Here is a 9,741-nt window from a genome sequence, read left to right on the forward strand (position 1 = left end):
GTGTGTGTGTGTGTGTGGTCCGATGAGAAATATCCGTTCGTTACCTTTTGAACAAACTATTCGATCACATTGGCTACGTTCAGCAGATAAAATCGCTCAGTGAGCGGCTATTATGTCCGGCTATTATGTCCGATCAAGTACCTGTACGCACGTATTTTTAATCGGATTACGTTAACTGATCAAATTATACACCGTTAAATAAAGCATTGATCATTTAATATGCAAATTTTTACTAAAAAAAAAGGTTTACTTACTTATAAGAATGTGGATTACTTTTTTCTAAACTTTCATAGTTTCAAGCATTGTTTTTATATCCTGAGAAATTTCGTTGTTACATACTTTTTTTTTGGATACTGTAATGATATTACAGTTTATGCAGCCAAGAATAAAAATGAATGCGTAATAAAAATCAAATAGATATTCGCGCTAGAGACATGTGTTCGCTTGACCTCGACATTAACAGTAATGCCATCAGCCTAGAGAGTCTATAGAAACAGTCACATGAAATGATGACTGTGATCACATGACCAACTATTTTGTAATTGGCCAGCGCCTTCCAATTGATCGGATATCAAACTTGATTGGATAAAATACTTTCTTTTTATCCGTTCAAGTCTAACGTCAGATTAAGTTGTACGTTTATCCGATGAAATTTTAACTGATAGGATATATGACGGTATGTGAACTGATAGGTAATGATGGTTCATATTCCGTTCATATCGGAAATTTTATCAGATAATCCTGGTGTACGTTTGTTACTTCATCGGATAATCCTGAATTCGATCGAAATTGATTGGAGAAAGCATTAGAACGATTATTTTCGATCAAAAGCATTGGACATTTTTCTAGTGTTACTATCAACCTTATAGAAAAACAGCAACAGATAAAAATTTATGTTTATTTTCTTCTTATAGAGAAGAATTCTTCTCTAAGAATTTTTTGTCAACTTTTAAGTATTGCATTTTTTTTATTGATAATTATTTTTACCAAAATGAAAAAATGCGGTACTAAAAAATTCTGAAAAAATTTTTTCAATTTTTGTCACTTACTGTAAAGTTGATAATATCTGAGTAAAAAATTATTGAAAACTAATATTCGGTATTTTTAGTAATTAATATCTTGTTAATTATTGCGAAAATTTTAAAATGATAAAGGATTTTTCGACTTAGTTTAGTCCGCTCTCTACTCCTGTACGAAAGTTTATCATTACTTATTAAACACCCTGTATATAGTATATTTTGGAAGGTAGAAAAATTAATTTTAAATAATAAGAATTAATCTTATTTTTTAAGTCAGATTTTTCTAATACATTAGAAATTAATATTTTACTCAATTTATTTTAATCAATTTTTTTCATATAAATTATATAATACTTAATTTAAAATATTAAACGTTGAATAAATATTAAATAGACATTGACACGGTAAAAAATTCTTCATATTCTTATATAACAATATAAAATTGTATAAAAATATATATAATATTATATATTATATAATACAACTATTGACTAAATATGTCACAACTATACATATCTGGTAACATTCAGTGTTCGTGGATCATCGAAGTAGTAGTTTCCGTACGATTGTAGAGGTCAAGCATTAGATTATGTGGCACAGCTTTTGATGAGCTTTGGAGGATTATGAAATTAATTCCTGATTTCAGGGAGAAATGTTTTTAAATCATAATTTTGTCGTGTCTTTTCTGAAATATGATGCTAATTAATAATACTTACTTTAATAATAAACCTGGATTAATTATTGTAATATATAATTCGATTAATTTTCATTTGCATTTTGTAAGTGCATTAGTATAAATTGTTAAAAAATATTGTATAATTACATAATGACAGATTATATTAAACAATGAAAGATATTTTTTATCACTTTTTTCTATCTTAACTGAGAAGAAAGTTATAATTCAATTTAATGTTATTACAATAGAACTCTACTTTTAAATTATAAAATTTTTTTATTTTTTGTAATAGATGAAAACTTTTAATTAGAGAATTTTTGCTTTTATAAATAGAAACTAATAAAAAAATGATTTTGTTGTAAAATTTCCTTGAAGACAATCAATTTAACTAAACAAAGAATGCAAAAGCATTAAATTCTTGATTTACGCTTCTATAGTAGTTTCTTTAAATTATTCTTTATAGTATATTTTATTTGATGTTTCAGATAGAGCGCTAACAGTTTATACACACGCGTGCGTGCTTATTACGCATCAGTTTGACGAGCCAAATGCTTATGTTAGTACCAAACGAAATGTGACTAGGATCAGGTAGGCATAGTGAAGAGGCGTAAACCTTGTTTGCTCACAGTGCGCTGCTGTCAATGGTCCATGCGAATGAGACTCCGCCTCTTGACGTAGCCAGCCTCCTCCCTCAATCCACCGACTTTATCGTTCAGTGCTTAGTCGAGCGTGCGCACGAATGTTTATACGCACGTGTAAGTGAATATGCTCTAAGCACATAAGAGCGTTTTAGAATGCATTTTGTGTGATCACATCCACAGTCAATCGGTTAGTCAATCACTTGCAGCCTTTTCTAGCTAAATTCTACTCTTCCTTATATCGCTTTTTTTCTGATATTTCTTCTTCTATTAATTATTTTACATACACGTACAAATATATCGTAGTGAACATATAATGCACACTAAAAACAAAACTTTATTTGTGAACGTTCTTTAAATTCAATTGATTCATTTAAATATACATATAAGTAAACCATATTATTATAAGTACAAATGTGTGTATACGTAGAACTTATACTAAGACGACTGGGATTGTGTATACTCTAAGAGGGGTAGAGGGATTTTCTTATTTCTGCTCTGGTAAATCTGTCGCTCCAGTCAGTGAGGCAGCGAAGGGCAAGCTGCGCGCCGTTGATCGTCTCCCTGCTGCTTTTTTCGTCTACTCAGCTGCCAATACTACGATTTGTGATACATAAGCAAGACGGTGCGGTATAACAGTTCGCGAATCTGTTTTTTTTTATGCTCGTGTATTTTGTTATATCTTTTATTACATATTATACATCATTATTATCACATATTCTGCACTTGCAGATTTGATAATATAAAAAAATTAGACCTAATGATTATTTCTATTTAACGTACACTCTGTAAGTTTAGTTATAACTATTAAATTATCATGATTAGGATTTCCTTCGAATTTATCGCAGATATTTATATTGAACATATATTTATTGAAATCTTTTTGATAACACACTTTTTCATAAAATTATGTGGACAATTTAAAAAGTATTTGTAAGTTAGAAGATTCGATATAAGTATGTATATATCATATGTTACATAGGATATATTCTTAATTGAATTGGACATCAAATTTGTAGATAATATAGTGTTACTTATATTACAGTATCAAAATTAATAATCGATTATAAACACCTTCTTTCTTAACAAATATCTTCTTAATGTGTATATACAATTAACAAATAAGGATTTGTAATTCAGACAGAATTTGCAATTTTCTGTCCGAAATACGAAAATATCTTTTCATCATCAAATATTATTTATATATTTTATAATACTTTTTATATTAAATTGTTTATAATGTATAAAATTGTTTTTGTACATTACACGGATTGTGAACACTGTACATAAGACATTAAAATTGCATTTAAAAAAGCTTAACGACGGATAGGATTACTAACGAAACTAGCTTCTTTCTCTTGAGCACATTTTGAAAACTACAGACGGGACATTACAACCAGAGCTATTGCCTTGTATGTAACCGACGGCTGCTGGATTACAATCATCTTTTTCCAATGGATCCGATTATATCAGGTAAAAATAATTTAACTGAAAAAAATATTAAATTATGTTAATGTATATATGCACAATATTTATGTAAATATATTATTATCACACGTATCAATACTTATCACATATTTATTGTATTGGGATAAAAATAAAATAGCCAATCATTTAATTTAAAAGAATTCAATTTTTATAAATGTAAAAACGTCAGACAATATTTTAAAATATTTTTAATTAATATCCACTATTTTAAACAAATATTTAAAATAGTTTATTAAATATTTAAACAACTTTAAATATTAAATTGCAACTATTGCATTATAGAAAACATAACAGTAAATCTTCTATATAAATAGCAATTCAGAATCTACAAAGATAAAATGGAAAAAATGAAAAGCATTACTAAATTTTGTTCTAATTTTTGTTTCTATTTTATTTACAAAATATCACATAATAAACATAAATTTTATTTACGATCATTATTGTGACAGTAGGATGACTATGATATCGTGATATATTTGAACGAAAAACAAAAGAGAATGTTAAAAAAGAGTCGATTTCTGCCGAAAAGGATGTAAATAATGAGAATAGTGTTTTTTTATAGATTTTTATCTCCTATATATGATGTAATTATTAAAAAGTTTGTAGCGTTTGGGGAACCCTTCAAAAATTGAGAAGGAACATGATGTATTTACTCAAATTTTAATATTTTTGTCTAATTTTTCAAGGTGGTTTCCAAACATTACGAACTTTTTAATAATTATATCATATCCAGGAAAATAAAATCTACAAAAAATACTATTCCTTTTACTTACATCTTTTCGGGTAAAAATCTCTCCTTTTTAACATCCTCTTTTGGTTATTTTTATCAAACTGGTAAACAGTAATTATGCTTCTTTATCTATAGAAGAAATTTTTATGGATTTGCAAAAAATTATAAGAGCGTTTGTAAACAAAATTTTTGTTTACAAACAAAGATATCAACAACTTCTGGAAGTTTATATATTTTATGTTTAAAATTTATTTTTTAATAATAATTTCACTATTAACTAATTGTAAATTCTTGTTACATTTAGAAAATATAAGTGATTAATTAAGAATAATCTGCAACAAAAGTTATATCAATATTTCTTTTTCGAATTTTAAATGAAAATTATTAATATCCTTCAACTTACTTATAAAAGTGATATCTAGAAAAAACCTACTTCTAATAATAAATATAATATAATAATAATTCAGACGTAAAAAAATTTCATTCCAGTATTTAAATGAGCTCTACATTTTCATCAATACTTATTCTGTTTTATTTTTCTTAAAATTTAAAGGTAATACTAATCCTTAATCATTAAATTCAATCATTACATCATGAAACAATATGAATATGAATAGTTGTTTCCGATGTATTTTTGTGTGCTGATCCGTTAACAAAAATTGGCTATTCTATCACAATTTTTGAAAAATAATGAAGAGAAGGTAAAAAATGATGATTTTGAACTGATATCCAACATGTTACAATACCGACAGTTAATTTTTATACTTAATTTTATTAATGCCAATAAAGTATCAACTTTTAGCTTTAAAATGCATTTTAGTTCATTTTGATATTTAATGATATTTTGTTTCTAAGCATAGTGAAAATATAGATAGTTCTTTTTCATGTAACAGTATACGACAAATATTAATAATAGTATTTTAAAGAAACTAAATATTTATAAACATTTTGAAATGTTTATTAGATTCTTTAATGGAACACTAGTTATCGTTATTTATAATTTTGCAATAGGCTTTATATTTTGTAATAGTTTCTCCACATATTGTCACAATGATCATATAGGGTAATCGTACAAATTATAGGTTAACAATTTTTTCATATTTAATTCAAATTGAATATTATCTGATTAATTTGCATTTAAGATATAAGATTTCTATAATATTTACAAAAAATATTTTTTAAATTAACCAGTTACAAAGTTATTTAAGCTCAATTTTATTTATTTTTTGTAATGTCATAATTATACATGTTTCTACTTTAAAAATATGATTACTTGATTATTTGGAGAAATATTATTCTTTTTTCTTCCTTTATTGATTAATATCTTATTCTTAGCGAATTGAAATATTAAAGATTCTATTAAATACACACACGAGTGCATACGCACGTAGGCACGCACGTATTTGGATGCTATTTTATTTGTACGTTTTTATCGTACGATAAATGCATGCAGAATAGAAAGGCCTTCGGATCTCTTTATCCTATAGCCAATCAGCAGACTTGAAAAATTTGTCATATGACAAAAACGCACAAATAAAGTGACGGCCTTTATGTGTGTACGTGCGTACGTGAATGTATGTAGGGTATGAGGAATGGCTATCACGAACACCTTAAGAAAACACTTTGATTTCTCTTTCACACTAAAGAATTTGAAAATCTTGTTCATATAATTTGATAAGTTCGTTGATGTTTTATGTATTTTGATATATTGAAATAGATTATTTTAATGCAAATGTTAAAATGATGGAGGGCACTCCTATTACCCACCCAATGCGCACATTAACCTCTGGGAAGAATAATATGGGCATTCTTATGGGTAATATGAGCAGAGGAAGTTTTCTAGAAGAAATTATGCAGAAATAAAAAGTCGTGTTACTTATTTTTATATGTGCAGTTTCTTTGGCCTCCTGAAAGTGAAATTGTCAGATATTTACCACGTATTTATCACATATAATATATTTATTCATTCACATAACATCAAAATCTGCTCATAATACTCGAACATATACTTTACAATTAAAATAAATCTTTTTTAACTAGTATAATGTTTAATTTTTTCAATTAGAATTCTATGTGAGTTTAAAACAATAATTGGAATAACAAAAACGACTTATATCTTAATTTCAATTCGCAGAGATTGATTAGACTTATGAGCATGCTCATAATAGACGACCATGCATTATATTAAAAAAATATAACAAACCAATATTGGTTTCGGGAATTTATGAGATTATGGCTCAATACTGTTTACTTTACGAAAACAGACATATAGAGCAAGATATTCTATCTCAATGTAGACTAAAAGTTTTTGAAATTAAAGGCAAAAATTAAGAAATAAGAAAATAACGTACCTGCTCATTTAACACTGCAATGGCACATTTATTTTTATCACTTTAGAGCGGCACATATGGGTTACTTATGTTCAATCCAATTTTAAAGTTCTTAAAAATCTCTTTAAAAATTTACATATGTTCTTTAGATATTGAAAAAGAAGTTGGAAAAATTATAAAAATTATGCAGGTTAAGAATTGTTAGAAATGACATGAATATAAATGACCCATATACGCCGTTGGAGGCTTAATTTGATAAATTTCCGAAATAAATAAATTTAATTTAAATTCCGTAACATACTGACATGTTACGAAGATGCATCTTTCCCAGCAAATGATATACTCGTATTACTAAATGACACTACCAACTCACAGAAATATAAAGGATGCTCATATGCATTACCTGCAATGTTCATAATGTACAATTTTATATGTATGTATCTATATATATAGATTATAGGGTGTATAAAAAGTACCGGAACCTCTGAATATCTAAAAAATATGAGTTTTATAAAAAAATGTTTTTTAGACGAAAGTTATAGGGTATAAAAAGATCTATTTAATAATTTTATCAGTTTGATCTTGGTTGGTGTCGCCTAGGTTCAGACCATATCGATTTTTTTTTAAACGGAATCTTGGTGAAAAAATGTTGCTAAAATTATTTCACGTTTTAGAACATTTTTCGGTAAAATTTCAGCATTTCAGAAAAATTTTAGTTAATTTCAGCGATTTTTAGCTGAAAAATTTATTTTTAGCAAAATTTTAATAAAATTTTAGAAAAATTTCAAAGAAATTTCAAAGTAATTTTAATTTAATTTCAACAATTTTTTAGTATGTTATTGAAAGTAAAAAAAATTTACTTTCATTAAAATTTCAATAAATTTTCAGCAATTTCGCTGAAATATTCCAGGACGAATAATTTCAGCAAAATTTTTTCATCAGACAAATCTAAATTTTTTATTCCATATTCTTGCTCATCTCGAAAGCTCTTCAAAACATCATAACAAAATATTTCTTTGTTAAGAACTTTTTGAGCTATAGGATTTGAAAGTTACAGACTACAGATAGTTATGCACGTATTAGCATTATCTGTATGTTCAACTAATAGTTGAAACCTTTTAAATGTTGTTCACAGTTATCTTGACATTATATATGTTAAGATCAAAATCTTTAAAGGTTGTTTCTTTTATTCTCATTATTATATTAAAAGTAAAAACATACAATTTTCATAGGCCTGTTATCAAGATCATAACTCTGAACAACAGTCAACTCTCTCTCTGATCAACATTTAATTATCAACTACATGAGTGAATTATTTGGACCCGAGTGAAATTTTTAGTCGGCCGCTATTTTTGTATGGTTAATATTGCAGAGTTGAAGTGGGGGAGAGGAGGGTAAAAAAAAATTGGAACTTTTCTCTGTCGATCGTTGTGATGTAATTGTTTCGTTGTTATTTTAACGTTAATTGTAATGCAATAAAAATTTGGTTTGAGTGACTTGTACCCGTCAAATGTAAATTCGACAGCTTTTTGAAAGTAAAAATTCGTTTTTAGAAAGTGCCTGTTTCATTGCTGTATTCAAGTATATGTGCTTTTTTTATACTTAAAACATATATTCATTGTCAGAAAAAGCATTTTTGTGAGAGAGGCGTCTTGGCTATCGTTTTATTTTCTCGGAGTTATAAAATCGTGGGTAAATAATATCGAAATCGAAATCATTATATATTTAATATACAATTTTTTCATTGCACTTTTTTTTCAAATGGAAAATACCCGACATACTTCCGATATTATTTCTCATTTCATTCGTGCAAATAATTATATTTTTTGGAATGAATCAATATAACGTACTTTTTTTAAAGTTCACATTTTTCTTTTTTCAAAACATTACTTACTATTTATCTGTATCTTTTTTTATCATAAAGATACGATTTTTTGAAAAAAAAAACTGATTTTTGTATTCTTTTCATAAATTGTTCTTCAATATTTTTTGGCATAACTTCTTCAATTATTATCAACCTATTTATGTTTTGATATTTCGATTCTATAAATTCTGGCACTTTATTAAAAAAAAATTTTTCAATGAGATTTGTAATAATTACAGAGCCAGTAAGAAACATGAATGACTCGGACCAAGATATGTAAATTAAGATTGTAAAACGGGACATATAGTTGAGAGCTAAAAAATTTTAACAATCAGTTGGATATTTTAAATAATATTAATACTAGAGGTACTGTAACATTCAATCCTCATAACTCCAAAAATACTTAATGAAAAAAAATTTTTTTATAGTATTTTGAAAAAGATAAGCTAGAATAACATGCAGTAAAAAATTGTAGTTTTTATTTAAAAAAAATCGATGTTATATACCTTGATTTACTGACTTTAGCAACGCCATTCAAGATCAAATTGATAAGATTTATTTTTAACATTAATACATTTTATTTTTAATTCCTACAACTTTTGTCTGAAACTTTTTTTTATAGATATAAAGCGTATACTTTTTTTTTTATTTTGAGTGGTTTCAGAACTTTTTAACTTATCAAATAGAAAACATTAATTCACTTTAAATTAGTTAAGCATTACAAAGATTCCAGCTTAAACTGTTAAGGCCAGGATTTTCTATTTCCTATTTGATAAGTTTCAAATTTTACGATCCAAAATTCTTATTGTCAGTACTTTTTATACACTCTGTATATAAAACAAGCTATCCATTATATCTATCAATATTTAGTTATTTTGTATTTGCATAATAAAAATATAAATAACATAAATAAAATTTAATTTTTGTTTTTATATACTCCCGAGAAAAAATTATATATATAATTTTATGTAATTTTATATAATTATGCATAATTAT

Source organism: Trachymyrmex septentrionalis, unplaced genomic scaffold (genome assembly GCF_001594115.1).
Source record: "Trachymyrmex septentrionalis isolate Tsep2-gDNA-1 unplaced genomic scaffold, Tsep1.0 scaffold135, whole genome shotgun sequence".
In the NCBI taxonomy this organism is placed as follows: Eukaryota; Metazoa; Arthropoda; class Insecta; order Hymenoptera; family Formicidae; genus Trachymyrmex; species Trachymyrmex septentrionalis.